Source organism: Eptatretus burgeri, chromosome 12, assembly GCF_056783735.1.
Source record: "Eptatretus burgeri isolate ZD-2024b chromosome 12, Ebu_testis_v1, whole genome shotgun sequence".
Lineage (NCBI taxonomy): Eukaryota > Metazoa > Chordata > Myxini > Myxiniformes > Myxinidae > Eptatretus > Eptatretus burgeri.
In genome coordinates this window covers 25,380,545-25,407,326 of record NC_140972.1, presented here as the reverse complement: position 1 = coordinate 25,407,326, position 26,782 = coordinate 25,380,545, and the positions used below count along the sequence as shown (strand labels likewise).

The 26,782-nt window shown below is 42.7% G+C and overlaps 1 long non-coding RNA gene across 1 annotated transcript in view; it reads right to left on the bottom strand.

Annotated features, from left to right (window-relative positions):
• Nucleotides 1-26,782, bottom strand: part of LOC147015275 (uncharacterized) — a 55,694-nt gene that overhangs the window by 21,154 nt on the left and 7,758 nt on the right. Inside the window, exon 2 of the long non-coding RNA XR_015050104.1 lies at nucleotides 15,894-16,056. This is a non-coding gene — a long non-coding RNA (uncharacterized LOC147015275). The remainder of the gene's footprint in view (nucleotides 1-15,893; nucleotides 16,057-26,782) is intronic.

The window sequence follows — 26,782 nt, the reverse complement described above, 5'->3', positions numbered from 1 at the left end:
AAAGTCCTTCCTTGGCACACCTGATCTTCTACAAAGCTTTCATCCGCAGTGTGATGGAGTACTGCTCCCCCCTCTGGGGTGGGGCTCCTGCCTCACACCTTGCTCGATCTCCTGTGATGAAGCCGAGTCTTTGGGTCTCTCACTCTCTCATCGGAGGTAGGTCGGTAGTCTTTGTCTTTACCATCTCCTCTCTGGCCTTCCCCCCCCCCCTGCTCTGTCTTTGATATGCCCCCCCCTATATTTCCGCAGGGCGCTCAAGGCCCACCAAAATCCCCCTTCTGGTAAAACTACCAAAATCACGAATCACTGCTCACCTTCACTCTTTCATTCCTCAAACTCCCTCACTCTCTTCAATCCCACTCCTCCCTCCAGATCTTCAAAACAGCTGTTCACCACCATCTCATGTCTTCCCCCATCCAAAATCTTGATCTTTACTACCCTCATTAATCCACCCCAAACCCACCTCCTTCAAATTGCCTGCTCTCCTTCCTGAAAGTCTCTGTAGTACCATCTTGCTTACCCCATGTACCCCACCCCATCCCTCTCCCTTCCACAGTCCACAGATATCCGATTGTCTTTGTTCCCCACTATTTTTGTGCTTCTCTCTCCCACCCCTCTTGTCTCCTGCCTTGTTATATGTCTCTGTGTGTTCGCTCTTACACGAGCTTCGACTTGGAATGCAAAAATAAAATAAAATTAAGAAAGTAGATGGGGCATGGTTTGCCAGATAGTTCTGGCGGAGAGAGATAGTGAGAGTGTGAGATTTGTCAGGATTGAAAGACATGTTCCAAGTGTTTGACCAGTTTGTGATTTTTTTTCAAGGTCTGAAGAAAGGGAAAAGGCTCCAGCCTTCCTGTCTCAAGGATGAGGGATGATCACAACATTGGGTGGGAGTCATCAGCAAATAGATAAAGAGGATTTTTCAGAGTCAGAGATATCGTTGAAGAAGATCAGGAATAGGATTTGGCCAAGAACACTGCCTTGGGGAACTTCAGTCTTAAGGGCCCTGTCACACGTTGACGTTTTAGCCAGCGTATGGCAACGTATCAAAATGTATGTAAAACGCTGGCGTACGCTGAACTATTGAAGTTTTTTTCAGTTTTGGACGTATTCATAACGAGTTGGACGTATGCATAACGTATTAGTAACGTACACAGAACGTTTCCATAACTTATAGATAACTTATACCAACGAATGCTTAGCGTGTTGTCGGCGTTCACAACTTATGCCCAACGATAGTCTAACTTATGCATAGCACGGCAGCGTATCGCCGACGATCACGTGGCGTAGCCTATTAATAGGCTGCCGCTCGACGATTCAAATCATATCCGCACTAGACATCGAAATGTCAACATCACCGTCATGCCCTGTCACACCTTGACGTTTTAGCCAGCATATGCCAACGTATGAAAAATTTGCCGAATACGCTGGCACACGTCGAATACATAATGGGCAAGTTTTGTATACGTTAAGAGCACGCTGAAGCACGCTGGCATACGTCGTAGTACGTCGAGCTTGTCGACAAAGTTTAAACATGGTCAAAATTTTTCGACGTATGCCAGCATATGACGCACATGTTCCGCATACGCTGACCATAAGTTGTAGGCACGTCATGCGATCATTGACACACGTCGACACACGTTACTTGTACGTTACTCATAAGTCGAAAGACGTCGAGGTAATGTTTAGCTACCCGAAACTTATTTCTAACCTATGAGTAACGTGCTTTGAACCTATGTGTAACGTATCTCCAACGCATATTGACGTATATAGACGTATTTGATTGACATCTTCCGGATGACCACAGAACTTACTGAACGTGTTTCTAACTTACAGCTACCGTATTGGCAGCGTTTAGGGGAATTGGTATATAAAATGGGCTTCACAGGAGGAACCCGTCAGTGTTTCAGACTCCATGTTGAGTAGATGTCCATGTCAGTAGTATCAGTAGTAGTAGTAGGTCAGCGTGGCAGTAGTAGTAGTAGCAGTAGTAGTAGGTCCATATCAGTAGTAGTAGGTGAGCGTGATGGGGAGGGTGTGGGTGATGATGGATCCTCCTTGCGTCCACGTCCACGGCCAGGAGACTTCTTTGCAGCATTCTTCGAAGTTTGCAGCATTCAACCTGATGCAACTGTGAGGCACGTGGTCAGCCCATTGGACTCCTCCACCCATGAGGTTTCCTCGCTGAGAGAATCTGGTGAGCAGGATCAGCATCAGGAAAATGAGCCAGATGTCCATACAGCCACAGCTGACGTTCACAGACTATTCAGAGAACAAATCTCATCAGAGTCTCTCTTAGCAAATGCTCCTTAGACACAAAGTCTGACTGACCAGTGACAGTCAAGGATTCTCTGAAGAGACCTTGAACTGAAGGAGTTAAGTCTCCATCTTAGATCCTTGGTCAGAGTCCAAGTCTCACATCCACAGAGCAGGACTGGAAGCACCAAGGACTTAAAGACTCGGACTTTAATGCTCTTGCATAGGTACCAACAGCCACACCCCATGATCCAGCGAATCCATGACTCCCCAGGCCCGACCCAGACGTCCATCATCCTCTGACTCATAACATGAGAAGTCACGAATATCACTACCAAGGGAAGTGAATCTCTCTGTGACGTCAACATCCTCAACACAAACAAGAATAGACAACATCGCTGCATCCAAGATGTCAGTGAGAGTCTGGATCTTAGTTTTCCCTAATCTCAATAGCTCTGATGCCTCGTTCAACACCTGAAGGACCTACATAAGGATATCCAGAATCTCCACAAAGATGACTGCATCATCTGCGAAATCAACATCAGAGATCTTGACACTCCCAATCGATGCACCGCAGCTTGATCTCTCTGTCATCCTCCCCAGAATCCAGTCCATACAAGCGCTGAAATGTGTGGGGGCCAGTAGAGTACACACCCCTGAGGAACTCCAGTAACAACTGGAAATAAGTCAGAGATGGAACAACCACACTTCACAACACTCTAAGTACCAGAGTATAGTTAGTTCAGACATCAGATCAGTTTTGGTGGCATCCCACAAAGACAGAGAATCCTCCCGAGGCCATCACAAATCAAATGCTTTGTGGAGATTACAATATTTGCAGAGACACGAAGAGAAAGGATACGGTCAATCGTTGACCTCTTTGGTGAAAAGCCCTACTACTCTGGGGTGCTGGTGCTCAAGCTGATGGTGACGAACCCGATCAATAATTATCCGAGCAACAACCTTGCCTATCACCGAGAGCAGCGTCACAACTCTGAAGTTGTTGCACTCCCGGCTCTCACCCTTCCCTTTCCAGAGAGGGGCAACAAGTCCCTCTTGCAGTCATTTGGGATGAAGTCTGTGCTCCAAGCATAGCACAGAACTGCATGCTATGGCATGAGTATAGCATTTCCACCAGCCTTGAGAAGTTCAGCAAATTTGCCACAGATCCCAGGAGCTTTACCCCCTTTCAACCGGTTCACCGCAGCCTGTGTTTCCACAAACGAAGGTGTTTCACAGTTGATTGGAGGATCAGCAGGAGGGATTGTAACACCCCTGACGTCCAACTCAACAGCTGGTGGGTCAGCCTGGTACAGCCGCTCTAACCGGCCCAGCGGGCCTTCACTTCGGACTCCTCTGTCAAGAGCCTACCACCCTCTGCTCTAACTGCAGTACACCGAGGGATGGGCTTGGATGAACGCAATGCGCGAATTCCCCTGTAAGCGGGACGAGAATCACTTGACCACAGGTGATGCTCTACCCCATCACAGACTCATCGTACATAGACCTCCTTGTCTGCCCTCAGCACACGAACAGCTTTACTCCTCAGCTCCTTGAACAGCTCGCTCTGCTATCAAGCCTGGCCCTGCAACTCTGGTCAATGGTATCCAGTGTCCCTTGGGAGACAAAGTTCTTCTTCACCTGAGAGTGGGTTCCAAGACAACTACCAGAAACATCAAGGGTGGTAGTCTTGAAGGTACTCCATAACTCATCAGGGGTTTCCAATCTGGTGGTGACTGTCACACACTGGCATTTATTATATGTATGGATAGATATAGATAACTGTGCTGTACACCTGAAAAAAAGAAATGCAGATCTACTAATCTTGGCATGTGTTGAACCCTGTATCAATGAAACCCACGTCAGTGAAATATGTTGCACGAAGAGGAGTATGCGATTGGTTTTCCTGTTGAAATCAAAATTCAAAAGGCCATCTGTGAGATCAAACCCAACTTTTACCATTCCCCATAAATATTTTTGATTTATGGCAACAGAGGTTACAATACAGGGTTGGTACTTCGCAGCTTTTATCACAGATCAATCGTACTCAGGTCATAGTACCATCACAATGAGCAAAAACAACCACATTCACTTCGAGCCTCAGACAGCACCCCGAGTGACTTCAGTTTGGTTCAAAGTTTCACACTCTAATAACGGGTTACAGCTCTTTGTCATGCTTTGCATTTGCAACAGCAACTGATAATTGCTAAAAAATATGTCAAGGTTTTCCGCATTGTGAGAATACCTTAGCCAGGAAATGAAGAGGAGCAAACTTTTGTTTTATTTTGGAGATGGTACTACAACTACAGTCTCTTTCACGGTTCCAATTATTCCCACCTTCTGATACGATCGAGCGGGAAAAGTTTGTGGCCAATTCTTACGCAGCACCTGGCCAGGCCTGACATTGAAATGAATGTTGCAGGAATATAGTTAGTTAAGGGTTTTGGAAATAACTTGCCTACTCTTTATTAAAGACACTGTGAAATCTTGAAAATCCACCAGCTAATGCTGGTTGATAAGACACCCAGCTTAAACGTCCATACGACCTATGGTGCACTCTGTGATGCAGTACCTTGCCTGCAAAGCACCAATCTGACAGTTTATAATCTGGTGGTGAATCTGATCCTCAGGTAATAGATAGCTTAGGTAAGTACATGACATCTGCACAAAACACATATACAGTGCTTGGAGAAAGTCTACACCTCCCTTTCAAGATTTTCATCTTTGGTTGTTTCAGAGACTACAATTAAATCAGACTTTTTCCACCTTTATTTCCACACCGTAAGCCACAACTTCCAAGTGAAAAACAAATTTCAGAAAATTAATTAAAAATACAGAACCATAATATCTTGGTTGGATAAGTGTCCACCCCTCCCCCCCCCCCCCGCCTTATAATAGTAATTGTAAATGAGCTCAGGTGCAACCAATCACCTTCAAAATCACACACCAAGTTAATTGGCATCCACCTGTGTTAAATTGTAGTGATTCTGATTATTTCAGAATTAAACTAGAGGGGGAGCACTCGGGAGAGTGCAAAACCTCCGCCGCCAATACTGCTGGGTCACTCAAGTGAACCTTATATCTTATTCATTAAATATGATGTCAACAGTGCTGACAGTTATAGTTCTTTTCTCCAACATTTTTTTTTGGGGGGGGGGGGGGGGTTGGAAATCACTTAAAACATGTAAAAATGCAAAAAAAAAAAAAATCGAAATTTTGTTGAAAAAAAAGTTGCAAATTTTTTTTTTCTCTAACAATTTTTTTTTTGGGGGGGGGGGGGTTGGAAATCACTTAAAACATGTAGAAATGCAAAAAAAAAAAATTTATTTTGGGGGGGGGTTGGAAATCACTTAAACACTTACTTGCCAGGATCGAATGGAAAACGGATGGAACAAAATACAGAAAAATTATAAAGGAAAACCTGTCACCCTCTGCAAGAAAGCTGAAATTGTGATGGAAATTCACCTTTCAGCATTATGACCAGAAGCACACAGCCAAAGTTACACTGGAGTGGTTAAGGAACAAAAAGATAAATGTCCTTGAGTGGCCCAGTCAGAGCCCCGACCTAAATCCAATCGAAAATCTGTGACATCACTTGAAGATTGCCGTCCATCAACGCTCCCTGCACAACTTGACTGAGCTTGAACAGTTTTGTGCAGGGGAATTGGCAAATATTCCCTAATCAAGGTGTGCAAAGTTGGTAGAGACCTATCCCAACAGACTCACACCTGTAATTGCTATAAAAGGTGCTTCCACCAAGTATTAACTCAGGGGTGTGGACACTTATCCAACCAATACATTCTAGTTTTGTATTTTTGATTAATTTTAGGAAATTTGTAGAATTTGTTTTTCACTTGGAAGTTGTGAGTTACGATGTGTAAATAAAAGTGGAAAAAAAGTCTGATTTAATGCAATTTAATTCCAGAATATAAAGCAACAAAAAGTGACATTTTTGAAAGGGGGTGTACACTTTCTCTTGGCACTGTACACACACACCTTGAGAGAATGTCATCATATGGATTATGCTTTTCCACCACAAAATTCCAGACTGAGATTGTCTGCAGGCTTTTCTGTCTTCGACGAGATGAGGCATTTATATCTTGCAATATCTTGTCTACTTCTGGAGGATCTCCGTCACGTATCACATGTGAAATTGGCAAGATCACTTGCCAGTTTTTGGCTGGCAACGGCACGAACAGCAGCATCCCAATTTGCTCTGTCCATCTCACTCTCTTCCTGGTACAGGTTTCTAACCCATCTTTAAATTTCCTTCTCCAATAATCTCTTTATGAAGTAACATGGAACCAACTGTCTTCTGATGACCAGGTTCCTCCTGATGACTCCATCTTTGCTCTTTACTTCTTCGGGTTCCTTCTTGATCCTCCGTTTCATGATATGTACAGGGTGTTCCAAAAAGACCCGGACAACTTGGTTGTTAATATATTTAGTACCACAAATGATACAATGATACCCCTTGTTTTGTATGATACAGAAACTCATCATGTTTTCATTATTTTTCAGGTCTTGTGGTTTACTGTAAAAGAAAATGGTGACCCCACAGGATAAAGGTCAGTGCATCTCTCACCTTATCTCTTCATCTCAGCTTGGTTGCCCTGGCACAGGAGACGTGTTCATCATGGGATGACCAGTGGATGGAGAATGCCTGATGAGGAAGACCACTATGCTACAAACCTTCTCAAACTCCTTCAGACTATGGGCCCTTTGGCTGGCTGTGAATTCCCACTCCCCCATCCCTGGAAAATCATTTACCCTTTTCTTTTTATTCCTTTTCTATGATGTCCATCTCTCTGCTCCTCTTATTAGCCGGACACATAGAGTGGAATCCAGGGCTCGTATACATCTGCCTTAAATGCAACAGACTCAATGCCTCAAGTATTTGGCTTTTGTGAGGAGCTCACTCACATCCTCTCTCACCTGGTGTTGATGCACTGATTGATTGGCGTCCTTCATTAAGGTGCTTTTCACATTTAGAACAGTTTTAAAATGATTCCACCATTACCAAAGTGTTTCTTTCGGATCCATACACAGCTTGAAGTAACTATTACTGATTGTGACTGGTCACACACACACGCACACAAGTAACACACACACCTATTAAATGCTTCTATTAATACAATTGCAATCTCAGGTAATAACTTTGTTGAAATCATAACGACGGCTCTGGTTTTAGGTTCCATACCCATCTTTAATGATGGCGTTAGGACTGATCAAAAGCTGCAACCAGAATTTATTTGGCCACGGTTCTGGTCAAAATTCCTACTCTTCTAAAATACAGTAAAAATATATATATATATATATATATTTTTAAAATTCATTTGAATATTCATCCAGAACGTATAAAGTGTGAGGAATGGTGTCCCTCTGCAAAGGAAAGTGGTCCCTACATTACATCAGGTCAGTAGTTGACTGTATGGACCAATTTTCTGCGGCATCTTGTTACGTGTATTCGGTTGTAATTTAGGCCACTGGTTGCTAAACTTCAGTGGGGTTGGGTTGGGGCGACAATACTTTTTGGGATGCGGAGAGGGGTCTTGGAGTTGGGGATGTCAAATAATTTTTTTTTTTTTAATTTTCATAAGTGGAGCCATCATCAAGCATGCGACTTTCAATCATTCACGTTCCATTCCATGCCAGGTGCATGAGCGATGTCGGACTGTGCAGAAACGGTTATAGCGCAGCAGCAAACGCCTCGGCATAAAACGATTCGGCCTTAAACAGCTCCGCATTACATCCGTTAATTGGCTCACTCCAAACATCTGCTTGTGAACCAATTCAAAATCCAACGGAATGGCCTGGTGAGGCAAGTCCCCTTAAGTTCTGGTTGCACCTGGAATTGCATAAAACGTCCTTTTTCTGTGGATATGTGGAAGCGTACCGGTAATCATGCCACTGGGTGATGATGGAAGCCCCACTACACATCACGATTCGGTAATTTGAAGGAATCACATAAAGTGTAGAAATTACATCGTTTTTTTTGAAGAAAAAAAAAAAACCTCTAATGGGGTAAAGGGAACGGGCCGGCTCTTTGAAAGGCTCGGGGAAAAAAAAAAAAAACAAGAGAAGCCATTTTTAACTCTAGATGTTTAAATAATGAGGAAACGGACACACAATCAGCTCGTTGAGCTTTCCAGAATTTCCAATCCTCTTTGGGAAGTGGTGAATTTTAACTCGCTTAATAGGTTTGCATTATGGGCGTAACTGGGCACATACGAAGCAATTACGGCCTTGATTTTTGCCGGCAGAGTCGATAGGGTGACCAAGAAAAATTAATAAGATATTGACTGAGCAAAGAGCAGGCGCCGGTACATTGACGGACGCGTCCAGGCGTGAGCCCTCTGATTGCGTGCGAACAAGTTTATTAAACTCGCCTAAGTGAATACACGCCAAACAGCATGCAATTCGAAAAACGTGTGTGTGTGTGTGTGTGTGTGTGTGTGTGTGTGTGTGTGTGTGTGTGTGTGTGTGTGTGTGTGTGTGTGTGTGTGTGTGTGTGTAGAGTATTTGATAGTACATTAAAGCCTTTAATAACAAAGGTTAAAGCAAGCCGGGAGGCGACGATGGTTCGAGGACATTATTGAACAATGCCACGATAGGTACAATTGAGTTAGTGGAAGCTTTTGAGGAAGCCCTATTGTAAAAACCTATCTCTCCCGTCAAAATTTACCAAAACAAATCGGATTTTTTATATGTTGTACTTATGGACATTATGCACAGCTTCTAGGAAATGAAATTGTGAGAAAAAAAATCGAGAAAAAAAAGATAATAAATGAAAAGTTCAAGTGGGCGTGCCTCCGCACACAAGGGGCGTGGGACGCCCCTCATACAAAAAGACACAACTTGACCATGATATCTAGCTTGTGTCCAAGTTTCATCAAGATCGCATCAAACGTCACGGAGCTATGCTCTGGAGAGAGTCACAAACAGACAGATGGACACAACGAAAATAGTGGTCACTGCTGGTGCCTGCGAACCAAAAAATATTAAGGTAAAGCTATATGCCATGTGCCTGGTGTTGGCTTAAAGGTTAAAGTGGTGGGCTTTGGATCCTAGGGTCCTGAGTTCAAATCCCGCTCAGCTGCTGAATTAATACATGGTGGGGTTAACTCAACCTGTCATCCTTCCGAGGTCGGCAAAATGAGTGCTCGCATGCTGGTATACTGTCAGAGTAGCGACCTGTCCAGGATTGTGCCCAATAGCCAAGGAGACTCCTTAGGCAGCACCAACGCTCTGCACAGAGTAGGGTCCCAATCTCCTCTATATGTCATGCAAATTTGGTGGTGGCTTCATGGTTAAGATAGTTGACTGAGGATTTTGAGGTCCTGAGTTTAAGCTCCTGCTGTGCCTCTTATTCTTCTTGCATATGGCAGCTTGGCTGCCAGGTAGCTATCATTTTGTTGGGGAACAACTATGCTGCTGATGCTGTGCCCCTACACCAGTACACTGGTACTCATTTTGCCGACCTCAGAAAGATGATTGGCTGAGTCAACCCCACCTTGTGTTAATTCAGTGGCAAACGGGGTTCAAACTCAGGACCCTAAGATCCCAAGCCAGCCACCCTAACCACTAAGCCAACACCAGTCTTCCAGCTGTGCTGAAATAACACCAGGTGGGTTGACATTCTGTCATTCTTCTGAAATCGGCAAAATTAGTACCAGCTTGCTGAGAAAAGTGAGCCGTTGAGTGTCCTGCGTTGGAGTGGTGACACATTCAGGATTGTGTCCCCTAGCCAATGAAACTGCCGAGGCAACCTTATTTGCCTGATGGTGCGAGGGACATCTTTCACCATAACTGGAGGAATGATCATCAGCTCTGACCTAATCAATCACCCCCAGCTGCGACTTAGATTACATAATTACCATGTGGTGGATGTTGGGTAGTCTGGATTGTGAGCATTTATTTGTATGCTGTCGGTGATGATTCACAAATGGGTGATGAAACCGTTTTGGCAGCTGATGGGGGTGTGTAGCATTGGTGTTCTAATGCATGTGCTACGGGTAAATGCTTGCAGCTGTGGAAGAACCCAGGCCGAGTTCTAAACAGCTAAGGGCTTACTTTATGCAGCTTTTTTGGTTACTTTATTCATCCATTTTTGACTAGAAGAGCCAAGTGTTGTTAATTATGTCATCTTAGTTCCAGCTGGGGATGATTGATGAGTTCAGAGCTCATTGTTCAAAGCTAATTACAGATGAGAAACATGATGAGACTATATATATCTTCTTCTTCTTTCGGCTGCTCCCTTTCGGGGTCGCCACAGCGGATCATCCGTATGATCCGCATAGTGATTTGGCACATGTTTTACGCCGGATGCCCTTCCTGACGTAACCCTGGTCGCCTCTTACGACACAGGGATATGGTACACCTATTTAACCGGGGTATACACCGGCCCAGTATACTGGTACTCATTTCGCCGACCTCGGAAGGATGACGGGCTGAGTCAACCCCCTGGTGTATTAATTCAGTGGCCCAACGGGGCTTGAACTCAGGACCTCTTGGATCTCAAGCCGCTGCCCTAACCACTGCGCCAACACCAGGCATATATATATATATATATATATATATATATATATATATATATATATATATATATATATATATATATATATATATATATATATATATATATATATATATATAACGTCAAGCTCATATGATAGCGAACACACAGAACGTATAACAAGGGGAGCAGGAGACAAGAGGAACTGGAGAGGAAGCATAAAACAGTGGGGAATAGACACATGAGATCTGTGGAAGGGAGAGGGATGGGTTGGGGTACACGGGGTAAGCAAGATGGACACTACCAGGACTTTCAGGAAGGAAAGCAGGAAATTTGAAGGAGTTGGGTGTGGGGTGGATTCACGGGAGTAGAAAAGATCATGGTATTGGATAGAGGAAGATACGAGATAGTAGTGAACAGCTATTTTGAAGACTGGAGGGAAGAGTGGGATTGAAGAGTGTTTGGGAGTTTGTTCCAAAGGCGGTAATAAAGAGGAATGCAACCATGAAGTTGAGCAGTAACTCTTGATTTTGGTAGTTTAACCAGAAGGGGGTTGCTGGCTGACCTTGAGCAACCTGTGGATATATAGGCGGGACAGATAGCAGACAGAGCGGGGCGGGGGGGGGGGGAGAGGCCAGAGAGGAGATGGTAGAAGACAGAAAGACCACAGACCTGCCTCTGGTGAGAGAGTGAGAGACCCAAAGACAGCCTCGTTGCAGGAGATAAGAATGTTCCTCAATGCCTTGGTTTCCACAGCGTGAAACTGAGAAAGGTGAGAGGTGGGAGCACCAGCCCAGAGGGGAGAGCAATACTTCATCAGGCTGCAGATAGAAGCTTTGTACGTGGTCAGGAGCTCAGGTGTGCCAAGGAAGGACTTTGCATGACGGAGGATGCCCATTGCCCAATCGGTGATTAGCTTTGGCACCAGCTTGGAGATGTGGCTTTCCCAGGAAAGATCATGGCAGATTGTGAGACCCAAAAGTTTGAATGAAAGGACCTCTTCAAGAGGATTGTTGAGAAAATAGAAGGTTGGGGGAGGGGGGATTCCAGATGGTGTTTTCAGAGAGACGTAGTGAGAGTGTGAGATTTGTCAGGATTGAAAGACATGTTCCATGTGTTGGACCAGCTTGTGATTTTATCCAAATCTGCAGAGATTTCTCTCCAGATTTAGTATTTAAATGTTAACTTCTATCAGCAATGCATGTGCTGCATGTTTCATAGTCTAAGTGGTGCACGTTTCTGTCGACGCTATTGCTGACGACGAACCAATAAGTGATGAAAATGGGCCTGCGGCTGATGACGGCATGTAACATTGGGGTAAATATGCTACTTGTAAATGACTGCAGCTGTGAAGGAACTCAGGTGGAGTTTGAAACAGCAATAGCGCTTACGTCATGAAGCTTTTCTTGGTTGCCTTGTGCAGCTTTCTTTGGCTGAAAGGGCAGAGTCATAACTAATTATGAAGTCCTAACCACAGCTTGGGATTAGGCTGGTGTTCTTCAGCAATGTGGTCAGTGTCATTCCCTGCTGTCCAATCCTTGGTAGTTGCTGCCGGTCCTCGCCCCTTCATATGCGGGCTGCTGTAGCATGTGCCTACTGCTGGAGAGAGGTCACTGTTGTGAGCTGAGACCCACACACAACCGCTGTGCACCCGGACAATACCCTAACGGTCGACTGGGCTATAGATGGACCCACACCGCGTGCATGAGCAGTGCTATGAAGCCAGGTTTCTTTGTCTCATCAACCCCTTGCTGTGTTACGTTCTCCTCTGGGTGATTGAGTAAGGTGTGTTTGCAAAGCTGTCTTCGTTTCGGGGTTCATCGTTTTATTTATCTATTCAATTGTGATCGCTGCTGGACAGCCATGCCTTCTTCCCCTTTCCCCTTTTTCTCAGTTAATAAATATCCCTGTTTAGATCCAAACTTACGTGATCATCGGGAGCGGGCACCAGAGCACGTAGAGAATTGGCTTATTAACCCCCGAGACGGGCAAATTGGGTCCGCGCATACTCGCCTCGAGCATGGGTCATCGACAAGCTTCGCTCTGCTATTCCTGTGCATGATTCCACTGTGGTGGCCGATGCAACTGTTTCGCCAAAAAAGCCTTTTTGAAATTAAAATTTTTCTGGCCTGGCTGCTCCCAGAACTGTTTTGTTTTGTGATCAGGTCACCATCTTCGCCACATTTTTTTTTCTTTGCATAAATATTGGTGTTGAGGGTTCTCATCGAGTATTTAATTACACGGTCAATTTGAAAATGAGGGGAAGCTAATGAAGGTTAGTAGGCAGTTATCTACCAAAGCATTCAATTCGAAGAAGAAGAACAATAAGAGGAGAACATCAGTGATTTGAAATGGAGCACGACAATGTGATTTAACACACATTAAATATAACTAAATGGTTACAGAATCCATATTAACAGGAAACATTATTAAAAATTGATTGGTACAACTATAAAACTGGTTGGTATAACTGCAAGTTAACACGGTGAAACAACTTATAATTACCTGTGACGATGAAATGACGGTGTCTGTCAAGTTTCTTACCTCCTCTTTCACCGCTTCACTCCATATAGTCACCAAATGTCATGAGAGTCGTAACAATGTCTGGGAATTCCATTCGGTCCGAGAAGGGACCCGTGACCTTTTGGATTTATCTGAAATGTATGACCTAAATTCCGAGTGTTCGGTGGAGACGACTCTACTGCTCCACCTTGCGGTTGTGCTCGCCACCGAGACCCAGCACCACAACAATAATAATAAAAGGCCTGAGTCTGGAGCTGCTCTTTCTCGTATATTACTAGATAATTATCAGAGTAGATGTAGTTATCTACAAATCAAATGGATCTTTGTCAGGAGGGTCTGTGACTTTTGAGTGATGATACAGTTCCCACATCCACAGCGTAATGTTTTTGAAACTTGCATTTCAAATAAACAGAAACAAAGTCAAATGAGGAAGTTCACAATTACATACAATGTCCAACAACGATTCCCGCATTGAATTGTTTCTGATCAGAGTCCCTGTCCTGCCGGCACAACTCACACGTGTTCACCTCGCCCACCAGGGCTGTTGAACGATTGAGTGTTGTCGCGGTGTTCTCTCTCATACGCTGGCCCATCCAGGATGATTGAAGAGCTCAAAGGAATTCTTTCCCGACACACAATCTTCATGAGTTTTAATCAACTTGATTATAATTGGCTCCACGCGTTAACAACCGCTCTGGATATTAACACCCCGTTCACTCATCAGAGTTAAATCGAGCACGGGGACGATCGAAACACAATTCTCATCACATGTCACCAGTCTCTCTACACCTCCCTCTTGTGGGTTTATATAGTACCACAGAACAATCCCATGCCTTCCAGCAAATATGATTCTTGTCCATACTGGAAGTTTCGTCTCAGAACGTTCCAGCACCTTCACAAATCTCACCAGGCAGTTTATAGTACAATACTGGCCTCTACACTCAAAATTAGCTCATTACATCAAGCAGTTTATATTACAATGCACCGATCCATGCGACTGCAAACTTATAACATGCAACTGTCAATTTTACTCGTTCATGTATAGGCATTTACTAATGCTTATCCACAAATACCACAAGATCTTGCTTTTAACTGACATATATATATATATATATATATATATATATATATATATATATATATATATATATATATATATATATATATATATATTTAATGAAAGGAACACACTGACCTTCGATATAACATGACACTGATGTCATGCACATACATGATGCCGACACATCACGTCCAAAGTAGGATGGCATCTGCATGGCACTCAGGTCTTTGCAGACTGAGATTTATGCCCTTATGGTCACGAATAAATGAAAACAGAGCAGCCGATCCAGATTTCACCCTTATTAGGAGCTCGTCGGGATGACATGCAGTACTGCCAGATCGTTTATTCATGACAATATGAAGCTGGTTCTTCTTCTTCTTCTCCTCATATTCCATTTCCAGGGGTAAGGTCCAATGGCACCAAGCTTCTGCCCTGCTTTGACCACGATACTCCTCCACTTCCCTTTGTCTTCAGCCAACTCTCTCCACTCTTAGACCATCATAACCTTACTGCTATCCCTCCCCACACAACCCCCCCCCCCCCTCATCTCAAATGTGGTCTACCACTTTACCTTCTGCCTTCAAACGATCCACCCTCATTGCCATTCTCTCATTCCCCATCCACACAAAGTATCCAGCCCATCTCAGCTGGCATCTCTGGGTCCTTTGGGTATTTTAAGTCTTCAGGGTCTTTTGGGTACTCGGGTTTTTTGGGTGTTTTGGTTCCTTTGGGTCTTTAGGGTCTTTTTGGTCTTTGGGGTATTTTGGGCTTTCAGGGTATTTAAGGGTCTTCTAGGTCTTTTGATTATTTTGAGTTTTTAAGGGCCTTCTGGGTCTTTTAGATATATTTGGTGTTTGGGGTCTTTAAGGGTCTTTTAGGTCTTTTTGATATTTTGGATATTCAGGGTCTTTAAGGCTCTTTTAGGTCTTTTTGATATTTTGGATATTCAGGGTCTTTAAGGCTCTTTTAGGTCTTTAGGGTATTTTGGGTCTTCTGTCTTTTAGGTCCTTTAAGTCTTTGGGGTCTTTGGGTTTATTGGGGGTCTTTCAGGGTCTTCTGGGTCTTTTTGGTCCTCGAGGTCATTTAGGTCCTCAGGGTCGTTTGGGTCTTTTGGTTCCTCGGGAGGGGTGTGTGTCATCTTTTGGGTCCTCTACTTTTTTTTAGGTTAAGTATTTCAGGTTGCTTCATTATATGTGATTAATACATATTATAAACACACATGTTGAAACGTGATGATCCACATATTATACATGATTATACATATTATATACACAGATAATTATTTGCGATCATACACATATTATACATGACACATCATATACAAGCATATTGCTGTGTACATATGATATATATATACACATGTACGCATGAACCGTGACTATACATACCCTCTCGTACATCGTCCATGGTCTGGCTTGTACACACACACACACACACACACACACACACACACACACACACACACACACACACACACACACACACACACACACACACACACACACACACACACACACACCTTACAGCCAGGGTGCGTACCTGCCATGTGTCGATTTCTGCGCAAGGCACCATTTGCAGTCTCACCACGTGCGCACTGTTCTCCCATGACGTTGGAAGCACGTCTCCGCTTCCACATTGTCTGACACCTTGTGATATCTACGCCTTGTTGAGTTGTCATGCAATTCGAGCACCTGGACAAGGTCTGTGGACAAAGCATTGACCATTTTTCTCACTTTGCCTCATAACTGATGACACGTGAGTAATGAGTGCAAATGCACGCAATCCAAACATCACAAACAGGGTTTATATTAACGACGTGTCTCCAGGTCCGTGGCGTTAACACAAACTGAAGGGATCAAAAACAATGCAGTGGGACAAAGTATTTTGCATTCTGTCTTTCCATTTCATGTATTTTTTTTTTCCGCTGTAGATTTCAGGGAGAGATATAAAAATTAAATTAAGTCGATGTGAATTGGAATCATCAAAAATTAAAGAAGTGGCATTCAATAAAGATTAGGAAATGAAGTTCATCGCAGGATTCGGAGGATTTGAAACAAAAAAAATGATGAAAGGATGAATGGAATGGGCCAATCAAATTCCACGAGATGTTACTGCTCAGTGTGCAGTACTGAACAAGTTTGTGAAGTCACCAAACATTGAATGTGATAGGTTATATAACCTTCATTATGCTAGAGTACATTTTTCAAATTGTTTTTAGCATAGTGTTGAAGCTCATGAAGGAGCTGGAACACAGAATTAAACTAACAACAGAAAGAGAGGAGAGGAGGTGGAGTGGGGGTGGGAGGGACACACCAACAGCAAGGTTGAGGGACAATGTCGATGGAGACTTGGAGAAACTACAACGGCACTCGGTAGACCGCATGCCTCTGCCAGGATGAGCAGTTTATGTTTTGTATCCCACAGATAGGCCAGATCTGGATTCGGACCTCACCAAAAACCGAATCGGCTTTCTCTTGTCACCTAACTAACTCGTCCACCAAGTTTTGTCATATAACTCGTCAACAACGTTTTGCAATATAGTGGGGCAGATAACAGCAACTTTTGAGAGGAATAGTGCAAATGATGATTCAAGCATCAAATTTGGCACATTTGTTCTCCAGGGGATTCTAATCAAATCTTCCTGATTGGCCATTTGAAAATCCAAATTTTTTTAAAATTTGGATTTTCAAATGGCCAATCAGGCAGATTTGATCAGAAAGCCCTGCAGAACAGAAATGCCAAATTTGATGCTTGTATCATAATTTGCACGATTTTTCTACTATCTACTACTCTAATATCATACATAGATAGTTTTTGGTCCCATCTCTCAATGATGAAAAATCACTTTAAAATTAAATTATTCTTGTCTCTGGATCCGGATTCGGATCGTCACCAACATTGAATCAATTATTCATTGTCACATACCCAATTACTACACAAAATTTTGTCCGAAACTGTCAGCACATACAAAGCTTTCATCCGCAGCCAAATGGGCTGCTGCTCTCCTCTCTGGGCTGGTGCTCCTGCCTCTCACCTTTCTCGGCTTCACGCTGTGGAAACTAAAGCATTTCGGATCACTGGTATCTCCCACGGTGAGGCTGAGTCTTTGTGTCCCTCACTCTCTCACCGCAGCAGGTCGGTGGTCTTTGTCTTCTACTGTCTCCTCTCCAATCCCGCCCCCCCTGTTTAGTTTGAGATGTGTCCCCCCCCCTATATTTCCGCAGGGCACTCAAGGCCCACCAACAACCCCCTTCTGGTAGAACTACCAAAATCACGAATCACTGCTCACCTTCACTCTTTCATTCCTCTTTTTTACCGCCTTTGGAACAAACTCTCTCACTCTGTTCAATCCCACTCTTCCCTTCAGGTCTTCAAACAGCTGTTTACCACCTCCTCTTATCTCCCCCCATCCAAAATAAAGATATTTTCTACCCCCGTTAATCCACCCTAAACACACCTCCTTCAAATTCACTGCCTTCCTTCCTGAAAGTCCCTGGAGCGTAAGGACCTGAAAGTCCCTGGAGTGTCCATCTTGTTTATCCTTTGTACCCCATCCCATTCCTCTCCCTTCCACAGTTCTCCTCATGTCTCTGTTCCACACTGTTTTGTCCTTCCCTCTCCCACCCCTCTTGTCTCCTGCTCCCCTTGTTGTGCATTCTGTGGGTTAGCTATAATACGAGCCTCGACATTGTGAACACCTGTTTTTTTTTTTTTTTCAGATATCCTGTTCACTGGCAAACAAACAAACAAGCAGACAAACAGAGAGATAGACAGAGGCGAAAACATAACCTCCACCCACCTTTGGTGGTGGAGGTAATAAAGGGACGCGGTGAAGAATTAGAGCAAGGGAGGACACACGGAGTGAACAAGATGGATACAGCCACAAATTCTCAATCACAGAAATTTGAAGGAAAGATTGAAAACCCAGAAGGAGGTGTGGAGGGTTAATGGGAGTAGAAAAGATCAATGATGTAGATGGGGTGGGGGAGTGTCGTAAAATTATGGTAAACAGCTGTTTTGAAGCCATGGATGGAACAATGAGATTGAAGAGACCGAGGTAGTTGGTTCCACAGATGGGGATAAAGCGGAACAAATGAGCATAGGTAAGCAGTCAGTCTGGATTTTTCGAATTTCACCAGAAGGGATTTCATGGCAGCCCACATGTGCCCTGCAATGCTCTGGGGTGGAGGGGGGGGGGCACAGCACGGAAAAGGCAGAGGGTGCAAAATCAACAAGGAGATGGAAGAATACAGAATGACCATCTGTCTGTGATGTGACAGTGATAGGGTCAGAGACTCAGTTTCATCACAGGAGATTCCAATGATTTTGAAGGCTTTGGTTTCCATGACATCAAGCTGAGTAAGGTATGTAGCAGGGTTGCCAGCCCAGAGGGGAGAGCAGTACTCCATCAAGCTGTTGAAGACCTCGCAGATAGATAGATACAAGTTCAGATATGCGAAGGAATGGTTTTGCACAATGCAGGATGCCCAGACTCCCTTTGGAATCCAGAATAAAGTGTGGTTTTCCAAAGAAAGATCATGGCTGATAGTGAGGCCCAAGAGTTTGAGTGACTGAACTTGTTCAAGAGGATTGTTAAGGAAGTAGATGGGGGTTTTTCCAGATGGTCTGTTCAGAGAGTGAGAGTCTGAGATGTGTCAGGATGTACAACACCCCACTACTAATACATACAGAACAATAAAGTACAGTACCATAAAACATCCACTATCCGGAGCTATTTGAAGACAATGCCAGTCTGTATTCGAAGCCATCCATGTGTGTGTATTCTGTATACAGGGAGAAGGTGGGGATCGTACAGGTGCACACATGGTGGATACAGTTTTTTGTATGTCATATTCCATTAAACCAATCCAGCAATTCACTTGCGTCCTCTACACTGTCCTGAGGCCATGATTACATGAACTTTATCGAACTTAACGTTTTCATTCACTTAATATATGGGCCAACTCGTTCTCATCTTGCATCAGTAATGGTCATGCAGCTTCGTGCATCGCCATGCCCTGTCTGCCAGCACTATCAATCACCTCCCGTTTATGTGGGAATTACTGATTCTCTGCGTTCGGGATAGGGGTAAGGTCGAGGGTTCACTTGTGAAGTGATCGCAGACCATCACCTGTTCACCTGTTGGTGCAAAGTAGGGATAAGGTTGAGAGTTCACTCGTGAAGTCTGAATGGCAAGTTTATACTTGAACTTTCATGTTGAACTTTCATTAGTTCAAATCAATGTCAGTGAGAGGGATGGTGATGGTGTGGAGAGTTGGAAAGCTTTGGGGGTCGGCGGATAGTGAAATGTTTGTGTCTGTGCATTTGTCATTGTATGCTTATTGCTATTTTCTACAATCCTGTCATTCATAAAGGACTAGCAGGGGTACCCGGTGTTGCCCGGTGCTGTTCTAATCCTTTTGGCATTTTGAAGAGCTCAATTTTCTTTTTTCTTTTTTTTTTTTGTGGGAGCCTTAAACACTTCCCTACACCCTCTGGGGTCGAGGATAATTTAATATTACCTTTCACATAGCTTATAGTATATTCCACTTATAGTATAGACACATGTGAGGTTGCGAAATTATATGTTAAAAACATAGAGGCAATACCCCTGGGTACTCACCTAGTAGTGGCTGGATAAGATAACCAGGCAACCACTGGTAGGCATGGATAACCCACAAAATATTTAACGGAGAAGAAAGTAAATACGTATAGATTTATTTTTTCATGCCAAAAACAAACTTTGGTAACTCATGAGTGATGAAGGTTGTGGTCAAGTTTCATCAAGATTGTGTGTGTGTCGTTTCTGAGAAGAGAAGGAATAACTATTTTGGGGGGAAACCCCCTCATAGACCTCCTTAGACCTCGATTTTTTTTTAATGGTGTGACCAAACTTTGGTAAATCACGGATTATGGAGGTTGTGGTCAAGTTTCATTGAAATTGTGTGTGTGGGTTCAGAGAAAAAAGCAAATACATATTTTGGGGGGCAACCAAACAAACTTTTCTACCATGCTACCGCCATAGACCCCCCATTCCCCCACACCAACCTTCCCCCGGAGACACCCTTAAGACCCCGATTTTATTTTTTTAAAGTCGTGAACAAACTTTAGTACATCACTGGTGTTGAAGTTTCATTGAATTGTGTGTGTAGTTTATAAGAAGAAAGAAAATACCTATTTTGGGGGGAAACCCCCCGTAGATCTCAGACACCGATTTTTTTTTAATGTTGTGCACAAACTTTGTCACATCACGGGTGATGAAGGTTGTGATCAAGTTTCATTGGAATTGTGTGTGTAGTTTCTAAGAAGAAAGCAAATACCTATTTTAGGGGTGCAACCCTACAGTAAACTCCCTTCATAGACCTTCTCAGACCCAAATTGCTTTAATGCCGTTAACAAACTTTGGTTATCCACAGGTGTTGGAGGTAGGTAGTCAAGTTTCATCGGAATTTCATGTGTAGTTTCTGAAAAGAAAGCATATGCCTATTTTGGGGGTCAACCCCACTTAGCCTCCCCCTTAGGACCCGAATTTTTTTAATGCCGTGAACAAATTTTGGTACATCCTGGGTGATGAACGTTGTGGTGAAGTTTCATCGAAATTGCTTTCGTGGGGCAACTTAGCATAACAATTGTGCATTTTGTGAGGAAAGCACCAAATTTGGCACACTAGTAGCCTAATATATTATGAACAGATTTGAATATTGGGCTATCTCAAATTCAGCCGCTAATGGCTGTAGCAGCCATTTTCCACTGCCATCAAAAATTTTGAGATGGCCCAATATCCAAATCTGTTCATAATATGATAGGCTACTAGTGTGCCAAATTTGGTGCTTTCCTCACAAAATGCACAATTGTTATGCTATATTTAGCTAAGTTGCCCCACTACTTGTGTAGTTTCAGCGAAGAAGTTGCAAATGTTTGTGGACGGACAGACGACGCGCCATCCCATAAGTTCCCTAGAGCTGTGTTCCAGGTGAGATAAAAATCGTTTTATAAAAATTGACTTCCCCAAACTACTGAGAATGTTACTCTTCTACTGGAAATAAATACAGTTCTGTTTGGGATTGATTTAATTTCAGACAATCCTTTGGCAGTGTGATATTTCATTTTGGTGACAAAAAATTTCCAATAGGTAATTCTAAGGGAATTATGGAGAGTAGGTGGTTGGGGGGGGGGGGGGAAGAGAATTTCCACTATATGTCCATGCATAATAAATACATGGCCCCTAAGTGGTTTTCTCAGCTATCTGATGTAAAAGTTAGCTGTTGATTTCACAAGGTCCGACAGGATAGTGCACATGGAGTGCACTTGTACAGGGTAACCCAAAAGAGGTGTTGTGATTCTGATTTTGAGTCTTTTGTAAATGCCAATGCCTAACAATGTGATTTTTTTCCAGATTGATGCTCTAACCCTGGAGATTTACCATGAATAGATGGACATACAAGAACGTGCTGCAATACGAGACTTTCAAAATGACGAATGAATGCTAACAGGGTCTTTTGCACACGCGCTGTGTGTGCGTTTTCAGTGACTTGGTTCAGCTCACTGGGCACTTTTAACCTTCCGTTGCTAGCACAAAATCTGTGTTTCAAACAACCTTTTAAACATAATTTTCAGCATTTATATTGTTTCGGATCCGGGATTCGAGGCTCACCATGAAGGGAAGCGCGCGGGTCCCACTTGAACGACTGGTTCACACACACACACACACACACACACACACACACACACACACACACACACACACACACACTTAGTTTTTAGCTCACCTGGAATGTAGTTCCGGGGAGCTTATGGGATGGCGTGTCGTCAGTCTGTCCGTCCACAAATATTTGCAACTTCCTCTCTGAAACTACACATACGATTTTGATGAAACTTTACCACAACCTGCATCACCCTGTATCTTCCAAAGTTTGTTCATAGCATTAAAAAAAAATCGCGGTCTGAGGGGGTCTATGGGGTGAGTTTATGAGGGAGTTGCCCTCCCCTGAAAGAGGTATCTGCTTTCTTCTCAGAAACGACACACACAATTCCGATTAAACTTGACCACAGCCTTCATCACCCATGATCTACGAAAGTTTGTTCACACCTTTAAAAAAATCGAGGTCGAAGGGGGTGTACAGGGGGTTTCCTCCCAAAATATGTTTTTTTGGATCAGAACACTGTGCGATTTATCCTTTGGGCCTTAATGACTGGGTACAAGGTACTGGGTCAGTTTCTCAAGGTAATGGTTTAGGTAACGAGTATTTTGTTAATCCAATCAGAAGGAGACCCAGAGGTCATGGGCGTCGTTGTTGGTGTCGTACGGCTACAAAAATGGAAATTTCAGAGATAATTGATAAATTTAAAGGTTTTTTTTTTTATGAAGGAAAGGTTTTTCATGATTGTTATGTTCTACCGACGTCATGTTCCAAACAAGTTTTAGCTAATATTCTCCGGAGTTTAGCAGGTTCATACGACGTGTGCTCGTTTTTGATCGAACCTTTTTGGACCAGGGTTCTGGTGAAGAAGTCTACTCCCATAGTTGATAGGATCCGCGAGTTCTTCATTTGTGATTTTTCCAGCAAGCAGGTAGATAGGCTTCGGCTTCATTCTATTTTTATGGATATGAGTTTGAAGAGATTATTACCAGATAAAGTTAGGGAGCGAACCCCATTGTAGGTATATTTCACTTTCACGAAGACTATAGGACAATCCTTATTAAATTATGATAAATTTCTTAAAACTCTTAGTATAGACTAGACGACCCGTAAACCCGTTGGGTTCCCGTTGTGACAGCGGTTGATAAAAATCATTTAAAAAAAAAGAAAAAGATAGCTCCAGCGAACTATACTGCTGAGGTTGTTTGCATTGATCAAATACTCCCGAAGAGTACTTGACTGAATCGGGAATTGATTTTTTAATAATATTTTTGTTGCCCGATTTGAATGAATCTTGATACTGCACACCACAGGAGAATGATGAGTAAGGTGGCCCTAAAATTTTTGCGCTATCGTGTACCGTTTTGGCTGTATTTCGGGAACATACATGTACAATTGTACATACAAGATGAGAGTTTTAGTAATATATAGATATCATAAAGGACATTTTCGAAACTGACTGTGCATGTTCATCTTCCCTTTTTTATATGGTCCTTGTGGACACATACGTAGTTTCTGGGGATTTGAATATAATTAGTAATCGTGAAATTAGGGATCTGATGAAAATGGGGAGCTAAATATAGGGAACCAGAACTCAACCTTGGAGCTGCATTGGGTCTTCAATTGTGGATAATATCTCTAATTTTGTGAATAAAATGTGCACCAAGTTCAAGATATCTGTGAACAGTTTTAATGCATGTTTTAACAGAGTTGTGGAAGTCCTGGATAATAGGATTAAGTTTTTCAGTCATCAGGGCTTGTTTTCACTGGGTCGGTCTAAACTAGTGTTTAACAAGCCAAGTGTTCGTGAAGACATTTGGGATCTTCATGACAGCTACATAATAGCTCCAGCGGATAAGGCTGCTAATAATTTTGTTATGGTTTGTAAAAAGTTTAATGTAGAGGTTTTAGTAAGAGAGTTGTTAGGCATCGATATGGTTATTTACACTCGTATGGGAAATAGCACATATGTTCATCGTCATAAGTCACTCCAAGATATTATCTCTGAGCATCACAACTTGAGTTAATAATTTCAGTATTAAATGTAAAGAGATAAATGTTTGTGTTTCTCGACTTTTCTGGATGCCTACGCTTCATAAGAACCCGTGCAAGTATAGGTTTATAATGGGTGCCAGGCAGTGTTCCACCAAACAGTTATCAGTTATAGCTAACTCAGGCTACAAGTTGTTAGAGAACAGTTCAGGAAATATTGTTTCGCAATTGTGAAGGATTCTAGTATTAACACTTTCTGGAGCAATAATTGGTTCACGAGTCAGTAATTGGTTCACGAGTCAGTAAGTGACCACTATATTCGTTATGGATGTGTGTCTGTCTGTCTGGCCCGAGCATAGCTCCGTGGGTTTTGATCCGATCTTGATAAAATTAGGGTGCGAGGTTTGTATCATGATCTAGTTGTGTTTTCCGGAGAATGGGCATGCTGCGCCCATTATGGGTGGAGCCTCGCCCAAAAAACATGTTTTTAGGGGGTAGCTGCTTTCAAGTTACATCTTCTCCGAGGGGGTTTGTCGAATCTGGCAGGGGTTTCGGTATTTGGTCAGCCCAAAGGCACCTGCATAGCCCCACGGAGCTCGATTTTTCATTTTCATCCCAAGGTCAAGGTCACAAGGTCACGAACTTAGAAAATGTCAAAAAAAATCAATAAATTGGGCATCGAGCTCCTCGGGCTTTCAACTGTTTCGAATGAAAGTTGGTATGCAAGTAGTGCATACTCCCGAAGTTTTTTTTTTTCAAGTGCTCTTTGAGTAATACAACTTTCATCATTTACGTTTTTCCCAATTCCCGCCAGTTTTCCCGTGGCGTCCCCTCGAAGGTCAAAAAATAAAAAAGGCGAACCGTGTACATTGCTCGTGAACCATCGCCGTCTCCAGACTTGTTCTTCCTTACAGTTCTTAGATAGGATGAGTTGCCTCAATATCAAGTCAGTTGAAGTTTTTGATTTTTCAACTTTATATACAAATTTGCATTTAGTACAAGTGAGGGATTCACTCTTCAAAATAATTGACAAGGTTTTTAACTCTTAATAAGTTTTTATGTATCAAGTTTGATAGAGCATTCTTTTCTAAAAATAAATACTCAAATTTTCATTGTTTTGATAAGCAGAAGTTTTAGGATGCTGTTAATTTTATTATATTTAATACTTTTGTGTCTTTTTGTGGGATAATGTTTCAACAGGTTAAAGGTCCCCTGACATGCAAAAGTTCTTAAATTTCATTTATATATTTCCGAGAGGAGTTTTTCATCGTGATTTCAAATCTGACAATGTTTTTTTTCACAATACTCATTCTGTAAAATGTAAAATGTAAAATGTAAAAAAACAAACCTCTTCGGGAATGCCCCTAAAAATTCGCCTGAAAGGGGCGTAACCCACATGGCGTCAACTACAGGATGACAAAGGCTGCACGTTAATTACTCGGGTTGGTGGTCTACGTGATTCTATTGGCTTCCTGTGCGTTTCCACATTTGATTGGTCGACTGAATCGCTTCGTTCCTTTCTGCTTTTAAAAAAAAATCGAACATTTGGTTTTGAATAATGGATGACATGGACTTTCATTTGTCTGGTAGTGACAGTTAGTGTGAGAGAAATGAAGGATTTTGGTCTGAATCACATGGAGAATTGTGGGATAACATAGTCACGAGAGGTGAAGTTCAGGCAGCTGGAAATGAAATACGGCCTTACCAGTTCGAGCCCGAAACAGAACAAGCAAAGTAAAATGGCGATGAAATTCCCGGAGTTCATGATGATCGGGAGGACATCGAAGGAAAACTCAGAAATAACAACTGGTTAGACTAAATCCTATTCGTAATTCAATAATGTAAATTTGACTTGCATACTGCTCGATATCAGAAATATTTTAGTGGGGTGACGTGACCAGCGCAGCACAGCGGACATGTTGCTTCACGGCGAATTAATCACAAACAAGGCCGGCGCATGTCATCGGCCGTATCTCTCCGCGCATAAAACGAAGCAATCTCGCTGTCCGGATACGATGAAAATTTGTGTGCAGAACACACCTTGTGACACAATTGTCTCGAGTATTCCAATAAATCTGACGTTCTGTTGCATTTTTATTTATTTTATTCCTACTGTCATCATGTAGCGCCAGTAGAAAACAATGAAGAAAAGAGAATAATAAAAGAAAGCTACAGCACGTCAGATTTATCGGCCTCGTCGGACGGACGACGGATTTATCGGCCTAGTCTAGACTCGAGAGTTGACAAGTAACTTGTATTAGCATGCACACAATGTATAAGCCAATGCATAAGAGTCCCGAGGATATGAGGCCGTGGAATAGGACAGATAAATTTGTCTTTCATAGTTGTGCCAACATTTTTTTCCCTTTTCTTTTATTACTGCATTTTGGCTAATTGTTAATGAATAGCAAGCCAATGGAAGCAGTACCTTCACTTTAGAATAAACCCATGTATGTCGAGTGCAGCCATACCTGGCTTGCATGTATGTGGAATTGTACCTATCCCAGCAGGCTGGTTTCAACGAACAATTCAATAAGCTGCAAAATGTGGGTGCAGGTTTTTCACATTGTTTGATTTTAAAATTATCTCCTTGCACCTTGAAATGATGTAATATTAATGGTTAATATTTTACTTGTATATCCCTGTAATTTTTTTTAATGGAAAGGTTAAACAGTCAAATTTTATATTTTGTGCACATGGTATAGCCCTTTATTGTGCATACATGTATTGGATTTGTATACGACTACGACAAGGTAGTAAAGGGATAAATAATTGCCTCGTGATTGTTGTGCATCC